The sequence below is a fragment of the Rutilus rutilus genome (assembly GCF_951802725.1).
Source record: "Rutilus rutilus genome assembly, chromosome: 1".
Classification (NCBI taxonomy): Eukaryota; Metazoa; Chordata; class Actinopteri; order Cypriniformes; family Leuciscidae; genus Rutilus; species Rutilus rutilus.
In genome coordinates this window covers 53,572,637-53,585,915 of record NC_140209.1, presented here as the reverse complement: position 1 = coordinate 53,585,915, position 13,279 = coordinate 53,572,637, and positions in this window count along the sequence as shown.

The following is a 13,279-nucleotide window of genomic DNA, read 5'->3' as shown; positions in this document are numbered from 1 at the left end:
GTTGACGTCATTTCCACTGAAACAGTGAATAAATTCTAGCCATTACATTTTTAAGCAACGTACAGTACAGTTGTAAAAATGGAATAAAACTTGAGCGTTTGAGCAACCGAACACACATCTCCAACTCATATGCTTTGGCCAGGTGGTATTTATAGCATAGGGGGCGGGACTCTTTAGATTCTAGAGAGCATTTGATTGGACAGAAGATGTGATGAGAAGCTGAAGTCAGCGGTGATGTCATAAAAATCTGTGATCCATTTTAACAGAAGTAAGAGACTGTAAGTTTTGAATGCTTTTATCTCCTAAATGCAAAATTTGTCATTGTTTTTTGAACACACTAGCTTATAACCTTAATGCTAACATATTCATACTAAAAGCTAAGAAACTTACATTTTGATTTCAGGGGGCCTTTAAAGGTAGGGTACAGGCAATTTTTATATATTTATATAAACACTTGGTTATACTGGTTGAAACTCTCTTCACATCCTGATAGCAATCAATAATATAAGTGGTCTAAACATTAAAACATGCACAAAGATCTTCTGTGGAAGTCTCAGGACCAAAAAAATCTTCGTACAGTCATTGCATTCAGTCCGATACAATGTCCTTCTTGCCTTTCAACATATTTCCATACCTCCGTGCACCTGCTCGCAAGAATTGTAGACCTTTTACAGTTCCTCCTGTACCAAAACAACAAGCTTATGCTGCGTTCACGTCATTACTGCCGTAATTACGAGATGGCAACCCGTGATGTTCCACCTGGAGCTGTTTACGTTTTCAGACTCGGGATTTATGCGTTTCGATATCAACGCTATCAACGCCGAAATGAATCTGCAGCAGTCAGGTGGTACAACTAGAGCTCTGTAAGTTGTTTACATTCATTACCATTGTAATATTATGTGTTTTGAGACATGAGGTAATTTAATGCCTCTCTTGTGACGCTTTGCAGACTCTGCTCTGACTGTATGCGTTCATGTGTTTCGAAGGAGGCGTGGCTTTGGAGACGCTCTGAAGGGAGGGTGGGATCTTGTGCTTTCAAAACTAGCTTACTATTGCTAGCCTCTCCGAAATTGCTTACCCTACCTTTAACATCTCATGTGTTCAGGTGATGATGCACATTTAATTAATTTGCTTTTTTGAACAACTTGAATGAATCAACAAAATTGTCAGTGTCACATGATCTGTCAGAAATCATTCTAATATGCTGATTGATGCTCAAGAAATATTTCTTATAATTATCAAATTTGAAAACAGGTGAGCTGCTTAATATTTTTTGGGAGTTGGAGTTTTTGATGGATAGTAAGTTCAAAAGAACAGCATTTATTAAAGTATTAATTTCTCTCTTTTTTTAATCTGACCACAAATATTTAAATGTTATCATTGTTTCCACAATAATGTTGAGCAGCAAAAACTGTTTTCAACAATGATAATAATAAGTAATTTATTTGTAATACCGTGCTCAATAACAACAGAACTCCAACCAGGTTACTTTAAGTTAAACCAACACTATTTTTTACAGAGCAGGAACATGTATTAAGTAAGTAAATGGGTTTAATTCAGATTACCCAACTGATGACTTCATTTTGACTTTTGAACATCCAATGCATGTTCACGTTTGTGCCATTTGCCAATAGCACACATGAACCCTTATCAACAGGTCTCTCTCTGTCACTGTGTCTTTCAGATCCATTGAAATGCGATGCAGAGATAACCACACACTGCCTTGACAATGCCCGCTTGTTTGCTTTGAGTGTTGGGCAGTTTGCCTGCAGGACCTCTGGATCTGACCTCACCCTTCACACACACACACAAGCACATCACAACAATGTCAATGGCGCGTATGCAAGTGGGCTGCCACAGAGGAAGGGGTGCCTTTGTGAACTCATTTCCAGAACAGACCTCATTTTAGTAGGTTTTGTGTACAGAACAAACTGTTATGGCTCATTTAGCATGTGTCCTGAAATGTCCTTTTCTTTGTGTTTTAATTAAATAAATTGTGCTAAATGTACTTGTAAAACTAGATTTGCATTCATAAAACTCATCGTCATGTGCTTGCCAAGGTATTCTGGGTGATTGACAGGTCTTTGCTTACCAGAAAAGGTCTACAAGTCTCTATAATGTTCTGGTTTTTAGATATGGAGATATTTTACACCATTTTATTGTCCACCAGGCAGAAATGTATATGAGAGAAAGTGTTTCATCTCTCTCTCTCTCTCTCTCTCTCTCTCTCTCTCTCTCTCTCTCTCTCTCTCTCTCTCTCTCTCTCTCTCTCTCTCTCTCTCTCTCTCTCTCTCTCTCTCTCTCTCTCTCTCTCTCTCTCTCTCTCTCTCTCTCACTTTTTGATCAGGGCTATAATCTTTATAAGTAATACCTACAATGTCCATAAAACAATAAACCTAAAGCAGAAGCACTATTCATGTTACATTTTTTTATAGTCTATTGTTTTCACATTTTGAGTACAACTAATAGCCAATGTCTTCGTGAAAAAAAGTGTTAAATGACAGAGTAATAGAAATCCTATTTGTATTATTCCTCATAAATAATCAGTGCATATTGGATACACATATTAATTTGACCAGTGCAAAGAGGCTTTAATAACTCTCCCAATAAAATCATAAAACTAAAGCCAGAGAGTGTGAAACAATAAATATAAAACCAGGAAGTGAGAAACATTAAAAATTAAACACAGACAGTGAGAGGAAATAAAACCACAGGGTGTAAAAAATAAAAATAAAACCAGAGAGTGAGAAGAATAGATCATTACAGATCATTATACTCTCTGGTTCTGTTTTCTACACGGTGAGGACAGTTACTTGCCACAAATTACAACCTGTTTATTAACCAGAAAAGAGGGCAATTCAATCCTAGACCATGTCCTCATTTCACATATCATTTGGGACAACTTTTTTACTTAAAATCAGGTGGGAGTAAAATGTTGTTTCCAACTGAAATTCTCTGTGGTTCTATATTAATTCAATGTATTTAAAACAGTGTGTGTATTTCTTCTTATATATATATATATATATATATATATATATTGATATTTGTAATGAACCCAAACCAACACACTCTTCCTTTCATTGTTCCACCCCTAAAATGCTCGAACACACAGAGCCAGTGGATGTCTCTTTATCATATATAGCTGAAGCGAAGCAAAATAATGCTTCGCGAAAAAAACGTTACTCCTTTATGGAGCAGAAACAACGCAACCTCTGTGTCTGTTTTCAGGCCTTCCTGCTTCGGTCTCTCCAGCGTTCGAAAGCTTTTCTAATATTAACGCAGGTCCTAAAGCTCTTGTCTGATCATAACCCTTCTTTTTCCACTGATATTCCTCTGAGCTTTTCTATTTTGTAATGTCTCTCAGCCATCTCTCTTTCTACAGTCTTTCTTCAAATCTCCCTCTTGCTCACTCCCTCTCTCCTCCCCCATCATGAGTGAACACGCCCCCTACTACTGATTGGCTCACTCTCCTCCCCCATCATGAGTGAACACGCCCCCTACTGCTGATTGGCTAACTCTCCTCCCCCATCATGAGTGGACACTCCCCCTGCTGATTGGCTCACTCTATCTCCTCCCCCCTCATTGTGTAGACACACCCCATACTGCTGATTGGGCTCTCTCTCCTCCCCCATCATGAGTGGACACGCCCCTTACTGCTGCTTGGCTGAGTGTGTTGTGCTGCATGGTCCGATCCACTTTCAACAGCGTTTCTCAGAAATAACTTACTGCACCTTTAAGGGCCGTGACACACTGAAGACTTTGTCGCTGTGTCGCTAGCCTCTGTCCTATGAAGACACTTGTGGGCATTCACAGTGCTGTCGCTCTAATCCTATTGGTAGACTGCATGTCCGGCCATATCTTTGGAAAATGCAATCACAAATTACATTTATAGATATAGATATATATAGACATAATTCGATCATTTAATTTGGACTTAAAATAATTTAAAAGTAGCATCCTGCTGTTGTTATATAGCAGTGATCAGTGCATTAAATCATCATATCATAACCACGTTTTTTTGTTCAACTTGATTTCTCACAACTTGTGTGCTTTTTCTTTAACTGCGGCGCTAATAGAGTCTCAAGAAATAATTTAATAATTTACAATTTAGGGTGAACTATCCCTTTAAGGGAACTTTCCAATTTGCAAACATTATGGGAATGTTTCTTTTGAATGTTCTCTGGATATTCTGAAACAATAACATTTAAAAATGCATTTAAAAAAAACAAACATTTTGTTTAAAAAAAAAAACGTTCCATGAACGATGTACTGTATAGATAATATTTTGAAAACATTATTAAAGACTTAATAATAATAACTTTGAAGGAACGTTCTATTAACGTAATTGAAGAACGTTTGTTCATAACTTTGAGAGAACCTTGCAGGAATGTTAGTTAAAGTTCTCAGACCGTTCCCTATTAGCTGGGTGGGTCATGTCAATTTCAGCCTTAGGACCAGAGTACAAGAGAACAGAGATGGTGCGCACTTATGCTATTACAGCACGATAAACGTGACTTAATCACGGCATCCAAAGCCCTTGAGACTCAAGCTCTGTTTGCCATCATTCACCTTCACAGAGTCAGTGTGTGTTTGTGTTTGTGTATGTGTGTGTGTGTGTGTGTATGTGTGTGTGAGAGAGAGAGAGACCCTGTCTCCTCAGCACAAATGTGTTGGTCCCACCCCTGGCTTTACTATAATCGTAGTGCCGAGCTAAGCAGAGTGAAAGCACAGGAAACAGTGGCCTGGCCCACAGCGCTCCATTCAGGGGGAGAGAGGGTCAGTGCTGGCACTGAAAGCTCAGATTACACACAACATAAAGGGAGGCCTGTATCAGCAAGGGCACCATCACATTATACTAAAGTCCTTCTCTGTTGTGTGTGAGGGAGAGGAGAGAAAGGAAACAAATGTCCGCTACTTTCAACTCACAACAAACGCATGCATGGAAGGGGAACTAAATTTGTGGGGGTCTACTTAAGCTTTAGGAAACTAGCAGTAATACGAGGAGATTTGAATGAAGACCATTATTAGAAGCCTGAAGGATTTATTCAACCAAAGCAACCTCCATTGTTGACATTTTGTCATTGACTAAAATATGCAACTGAAACTGACCTTTGACATTGACCTGTATGGCTAATGCTAAAATGTTCTCACAGCTGTAAAATGTTTTCAAACTGTGTTTTCAGAGCCCAATGAGAACATGCATTTAGTATTGTCATTTAGCGGACATGTTCATCCTAGGGGAGTTGTGGTGCACTAATTACAGCAGCCTGAGGTTAAGGTTACTCAAGGACACAATGCAGTTCATGTATCAACACTGACAGGATTTTTCTGCAAGTGCCTTGCAGTTGAAAACTTTGTGTGAGAAAGAGACCGAAAGTCAATATTCACTTACAATAAACATTAAAACTGTACAATAGGGTATGTATGAAACTACTTAAAAACAAAACTACCAGAAATGAAATAAAAATGTAATAAGAAATTAATAATATGTTAAGCAATGTGTAAATCAGTGCTGTTATTGTTAACTAAAACTAAAACTATTAACATTTTGTTGGTAATTGAAAAATATAGCTGAAATAAAATAAAATAAAAATATTTAATGAAAAACTAAATGACTAAAATGACTAAAACTAAAACCAAAACAAAAAATACAAAAGTAGCCTACATTACAAAACAACTAAAACATAAACTAAAATTAAAATGAAAAGTGAGGATATTAAAATAAAAGCTATTTCAAAATGAAAAAAATACTATAATAGTATATACATAATACTAAAATAGCACTGATGTAATTCAAATACTTTATAAAGCTGAATAAAAACTTAAATTCACTCTGTTCGACTTGGAATATACTATTCTTTAAAACTTGCATGCCTTATGGGGGCCACTTAGTACTATTATATTGAATGTTAGCACGCCTGCCTCCCATGCCGGAAACACTGGGTCAAATAGAACCGGAGGGGATATATTGGTGCCGTGACCTGGATGGTAGTGAAGTTTACGGGGATGAGTATAACGGAGGCCCTCTAGTAAGAGCTGTGCGAGTAAACCTCACTACCCTGGCATCAAGAGGCACGAATCAGCGGTCTACCTTGTAAGCACACCCAGATCCCCAGACAGAAACGCCGGTTTGAATAATGCATGCATTAAAAAAAAGATTCTTTCCTTCAAATCTCTCAAAGCCGCTGAATTTAGCCAATGAGCAAAACAGCAATAGACTGTAAGAATATATGAGGTGTCAATAGGCACGCTATAGAGGCTGAGGTCTTTAGCGTCCTTGTTAGTGCACCATGCCGGAAATGCCAGTTCAAATCCCGCTCAAAGAGGGGCATGTAGATTCGGAAGGGTTATATTGGTGCCGTGACCCGGATGGGAGTGAGGTTTAGGGGGTGAGTGTAACAGAGGCCCTCTAGTAAGAGCTGTGCAAGTAAATCCTTCTCAAAACAGGGCGAGTAGAACTGGATGGGTTACATCAGCTGCGCTTCCCCTGTCGGGCCAAAAGCGTTATAGTGCGTGCCAGGGCTAGTTGCGTTTCCACTGTCACTTCCGGGGCTTACTCGGACCTCGTCTGGGGTTCCTCTGGGCCAACGGCCAGGGTTTTTTGGCCCGCCTAATACCTTAGTCCAAAGCGGACCAGCTCGGGCTTAAGGAGTGGTTACGAACAGCAGATTATTTCAAATACCAGCTAACATCAGCATTAAAGGAGCCGTATGTAAGATTGTGGCCAAAACTGGTACTGCAATCACTTTCAAATTACTGTAGAGCGGTGTATCCCCTCCCCCTACCCCTGACTCGAGGTTGCCAGATAGGCTGCAGGATCCAGCACGAACGTTTGTAGCTGCAGCTGTGGTAACTAGAGCTGAGCTGGCAACCCGGATGCCGAAACACTACTGACTTCGTGATTGGTAGATAGGTGGAGGGTGGAGCATCAGGCCAAAACACAACATGACAACATCAACATCAGTTGAGGGCTGCAACTTCACTTTTTAAATGACAATATCCTGGCCGGACTACTGTTGTCAGTGATATAAGTATTTGAAATGAACATGATTTCTTAATGTCTAGTGTCATATCAGGGCCATTTTATGATTAATTGAAATACATTTCTTACATACAGCTCCTTTAACTTTTAAAATCATTTTAGCTCAAAACTCACTTTTAGACAGCAGTGAGTGTTTTAAATAACTTCTGTTTGTGATCCGATGTGGATTCTGATTACTGTATAAGGCAGAAATATTTATATGCGATGCAAAAGACTATGCGCGCTAACCATTGTAAACATCGTAAATACAGCCGCTTGAAGAAATCAGACAAATCATATAGGCAACCACAATTGTGCATTTATTTTATATGTCAGTATGTCTCGTCTCTTTATACCGGACTGTCTGATATCCATATTTAGCTCTGCATGTCATAAAATAAAGCAACTCCGGTTTTTCGGGAGCTTCCTCTTTTTCTCTGACTGAAAATATAACTGTAATTTGGGACTGTCACTGGAAAGAATGCTAAAGTGCCTCAGGTCCTATTTTTGGTGGAAAATTTGTAGAAATGATCATTCTTTCTAAATGCGATGTACACATACTACCCTGTGACTTCAAATAAAGAGTGTAACGGATGCCCTCTAGTAAGAGATGTGCGAGTAAATCTCACTACACTGTGCGAGTAAACCTCACTATCCTTGTTAGCACGCCCGCCTCCCGTGCCGGAAACGCCAGTTTGAATCCTGCTCGAAATGGGGCAAGTAGAACCGGAGGGGTTATGTTGGTGCCGTGGCCCGGATGGGAGTGAAGTTTAGGGGGGTGAATGTAATGGACGCCCTTTAGTAAGAGCTGTGCGAGTAAACCTCACTACCCTGGCATCAAGAGGCAAGCTAGAAGCAGCGGTCTTTAGCGTCTTTATTAGCGCACGCCTCCCATGTCAGAAACAGTGGTTCGAATTCCGCTCAGAACGGTGTGAGTAGAACCAGAGGCGTTACATCTGTGCCTTGACCCGGGTGGGAGTGAGGTTTAGGGGGGTGAGTGTAATGGATGCTCTCTAGTAAGAGCTGTGCGAGTAAACCTCACTCCCTTGGCGTCAAGAGGCTGCTGTCTTTAGCGTCCTTATTAGCGAGCGCGCCTCCCATGTCAGAAACACCGGTTCGAATCCCACTCGGAGCAGTGCGAGTAGAACCCGAGGAGTTAAATTGGTGCTGTGACCCGGATGGGAGTGAGGTTTAGGGGGGTGAGTGTAACAGAGGCCCTCTAGTAAGAGCTGTGCAAGTAAATCCTGCTCAAAACAGGGCGAGTAGAAATGGAGGGGTCACATTAGCCGCGTTTCCACTGTCAGGCCAAAAGTGGGCGTTATAGTGCGTATAGTGCATTATAGTGCGTGCCAGAGCTAGTTGGCACGTCTTTAGCGTCTTTATTAGCGCGCGCCTCCCATGTCAGAAACAGTGGTTCAAATCCCGCTCAGAACGGTGTGAGTAGAACCAGAGGGGTTATATCTGTGCCGTGACCTGGATGTGAGTGAGGTTTACAGGGGTGAGTGTAACGGAGGCCCTCTAATAAGAGCTGTGCGAGTAAACCTCACTCCCTTGGCGTCAAGAGGCTGCGGGCTTTAGCGTCCTTATTAGCGCGTGCGCCTCCCATGTCATAAACACCAGTTCGAATCCCGCTCGGAGGAGTGCGAGTAGAACCGGAGGGGTTAAATTGGCGCCGTGACCAGGGTGGGAGTGAGGTTTAGTGGGGTGAGTGTAACAGAGGCCCTCTAGTAAGACCTGTGCAAGTAAACCTCACTCCCTTGGAATCAAGAGGCACACTAGAATCAGCGATCTTTAGTGTGATTGTTAGCACACCTGCCTCCTATGCCGGAAACGCCGGCTTGAATAACGCATGCATCAAAAAAAAATATATACTTTTCTTCAAATCTCTCAAAGCCGCTGAATAAAACCAATGAGCAACACAGGAATAGACTGTAAGAATATATGAGGCTGTACACACACACACAGATGGATAGAGCGGCCGGGAGAGCTGGGTTTGTAGGAGGACACGGCTGTGATTTGCGGTTCACTGACGTGTCTTTGGCTATAGCAGAGATAAGAGATGAGAGTCCAATCCATAGCTATTTATACTCAGAGGCTGTATTTGACGGCTGACAGAGTTATGATTTGTGTGTTTCTATCTTAGGGAATGGCCTGTCTGGTTGGGTCAAGGCCTGAGTTGGTCGTGGGCAATAGAGGTTATATTTGACCTTATTAAGAAAAGGGTCGTTTGTGGCTCTGGGCAAAATAGCACTCAATAGTAGAGTATGGAGTGCCGGGAATGAATCGACTGTACCCTAACATAATGGAGTTCCCAACACATATTCAAGAGGAGCATGTTCATTTAATCCAAGAGGGGTATAAACGTCCTCATTTCTCTCAATAGTTATATCTTAACTGGAGTCTCTTTTCCACATGGCACATATAAATCATGCAAACTCATAAATCACGTGAGCATGTGAATCATTGTTTGAACAGTCCCTGAAGCTTTGTTTTCTGAATGAATTATGCTTGGAGCATCAGCTGGCATAGGAAAGGGAAAAAGCTCTTTAATATCTCAAATGTTTGTCCTATACAACAAGATAAATGGCAAATTTGGACTAGCTAGAAACCACAAAAATGTATCTATCATCATAATGTGGTTGTAGCTGTTTTTGGAGCACAGTTTTTTTACAGAAAAAAAAAAGTACCTTGTAATAAAACATTTTTATCTTGATTTATTATTATCTTTGACACACAAACCCATGCTTCAGCGAGAGCCCGAGCTTTTCTCACTAATTATTCTTGAATTTTGCATTGCATAACCTAACGGCTTAAAATAACGTTTCTCCCACCTGTGCAGTGAACAGGTTCTACCAGCCAGCATAATTAAACCTACAGCAGCTCCCTGGAGGGCTACAGAGTGCTCTAGTTGTGAATGTAGGTTCAGTGTTTTGGTTGTTCCTCTGTTCATCTCACTGAGAGCAGCCTGTGTTTACACCCTCCCCTGCTAAAACTGGCAGTCCTGAGTGCTGACGTCGACAGAAGCCAAGCTATGGACCACAGCCAGTAAATAACACCATGCAGCTACTAATAAATATCCTATTAAAAAATGCCTCCAACCAAAAAATCTAACGGTATCGGTAGCAAAACCTCAAATACTGCTACAAATTTAGGTGTATGCAGTCAAACAAAGATAGAATATGTGCACTTGAAGATGAACAGCATATATTGCACACTTAGAATACTTAAGTTGCATGCATAAGCAGTTTTATTCAGGCACTTTTTAACTAGACAAGCATGCACATTTTTCACAACTATTTGGCCACACTGAAAGACAGAACATGACACACATCTTGTCACACACATTCTGTCACACGTGGTAATAAGGCAAAGTGCATATACACACTCTCTCTCTCTCTCTCTCTCTTGCACACATTTTCTCATTAGGCAATCATTAACAGAATTTGAGATTAGAAAACCACATGATTTGGTTTTAGTGAACTTATAAACTCTTATTACTTGTCTCCAATTGGCTTTTTACTTTTTAAATTAGAATTTGTGAGAGCAAAAAAAGACCAAAAAAATAAATAAAACATTGGCTTACAAAAATAGATTTTAATTGGCTTACAAATTTCTGCTTCATTTGCAGCATCAAATTGAAATTTCTTTATTAATTAAAATATTTGAAATATACCAGGGATGGGCAAATTCGATCCTGGAGGTCCACTGTCCTGTAGAGTTTAGCTCCAACCCTCCAAGAGAACTAGCTTTCTAGAACTACAGCTATCTAGTATTTATTCAAGTCTGTTTGATTAGGGTTGGAGCTAAACTCTGCAGGACAGTGTCTCTCCTGGACCAAATTTGCCTATCCCTGAAATATACCATCATCATTAGATACCAACTGTCCCTAGAGCTGCCAAAACCATCATAATGAACTGATACCATATCAGACTAAAGTGCAGTCACATTTACTGTTGCTTGGCGAAATATCATGGGCGAAATCCAATCATTCTACTAGGAATCCATGCACCATGGAGTTATTAATTAGCCACGCTGACTAACAGAAAGATGCTTGGGTTGAAAGTGGCTTCTGTGTGAGCAGTGCTTCATACATATCATACATATAAAGGTTATTTATGGCACTGATGGTTCCATTAAGAACCTTTACGATCAACAACAAAATAGTTATTTGACCTGTTCACTGAAAGGTTCCTTAGGGAACCAAAAAATGGTTATTTCTAACGGAAAACCCCGTTTTGAAACTTTTATTTTTAAGAGATGAAGCTCTTCGAGCGGCAGATTGCAGCTGAGCATGGGTCATCTCATCCACCCACTTCTGATTCTCCAAGGCTCTGGGTTTCTTTGAAAGACAAACTCAGACTTTCTGTTTGTATCCATGGCCTCATGTGTGTGAGAGAATCATACCGAGTCCTTGAGCAGAGAAAAACAACAGAAAGCAAAGTCTGTTTTAACAGCTCATCTCTATTGACACCTTCGGGAATTGGAGTAATAACAAAAACAGATATTTCTGAAGAACAAACAAGCACACAGCTAGTTCAGGAGATCCTGCACATCGCCTATCATGGCATTTGGGAAACTTGCCATCCTTTCCCCACTAATGTGTTGTTGAAGACAGCGGCATCCACGCAGTTATGCAACACCTCCCACGACAGGCTGAGCAGCTCAGAACCTCCTACGTTCATTCAGCGAGCTCCAACACGGCCACGGGCTTCCAGCTGAGGAAAATATTACAAGTGTTATGACGTGTTTTGTTGGTTTAACATTTTATCTCATATATTGTAAAACAATGCTTGTAAAAACAGGTTACACATTACCAAAATGAATGAGTCACTGAAAATATCCATGCAATACAAACACTGGTTAAAGATTAAACAAACAATAATTCATTCTAGATATGAATATTGATTACATAGGTAATGTAGAGTTTTATCATCTAGTTTAATGTTTAAGCTGGTATAAGATGTTGATGCAGGGCCTCAGAGGACAAGTCATCTGGGTTAACAGATCAACTTTACATTGTAGATAATGAGCTATAGTTTTTAGTCAAAAAACAAAATGATTAAGTTCGCTAGTCAATTGTGCATGAATAAAATTTTGCTTTGTATTATAGAGAAAAATAGAACATTATAGTAATTTATTGACTTATAGGTTGACCTGACTCTTACTCATATTTATAATTGACTGTCCTCTTCATATGTCACTGTATGTTTTATAATACATCAATTCAAAATTGGCTGACAATCATCTTATCATCTTATATTGCCGAATATCTGTTAAATGTAAGACAATTAGATAACACCAATTTAGGTCAGCCAATCAGTCTGTGGTGTAAAAATGTCGCATTAGCAATCAAAGCAAAAACACTTAAGCAAAACATGTTCAGGTCAAAGTGTCTGAATAATTTTCAGTCCCAAACTTTTATAAATTTTACTGGTACTCCACTGTATGAAGGATTTCTGGGTATAATATGTCACAGTTTACTTTATTTTGCTATCCTCACTTACATTAATGAACTATATGGTCCTGCACCAGCTAGTAAAACATAAAAAATGATATCTGGTGTCTGAATAATTTTTGGTTATATATATATAATTGTAATGCATTTTCCAGACTGTCAGATAGATAGATAGATAGATAGATACATACATACATACATTGAAAGATTTTAACAGACTGTTTTCTCACTTTCTGCCCACTCATGTAGCAAAAAAAACAGGTCAGAAACTTCACAAAAGGCTTCAAAGAAACCTGGTTGATGAAGTGTAGGGTGATGAGATGTCCTCTCTGTTCTTCTACTCTGACTTCTTTGAAACTTCTGAAATACAAGGAAAATGTATGGGGAGAAAAAAGTCTGATCATGAAACGGACATCTGGTCAGTCTAATGGAGTTCATTAATTAAATACAGCAGTGAATCTTATCTTTGCAGGTAAACCTGTGAGAGGCCTAAAGTCAAAGCCCTTCCTTCTTTGAAAAAATTAAAACAGTGTGTCAGCAAGCTAGTTGCAGCAGTGCTGTGTTTCGTTCTTGTGATATTGGGAACGTCTCCCATCTGCACCACATAAGTGGAAGTCTTCACACAACACACTGCCACAGTATCACTGTCACAAAAATACTGCTGCTATCTGAGCCTCTGCATTACTGAAACCAGGCCAGTTTGATGTCGCAAAGGTATTTCAAAGTAAATTATTAAAAGAGAAAGCTCATGGAAGGAGTCACTCTCTAATATTGCACATCTGACAACTGTTTTGGATTCAAAT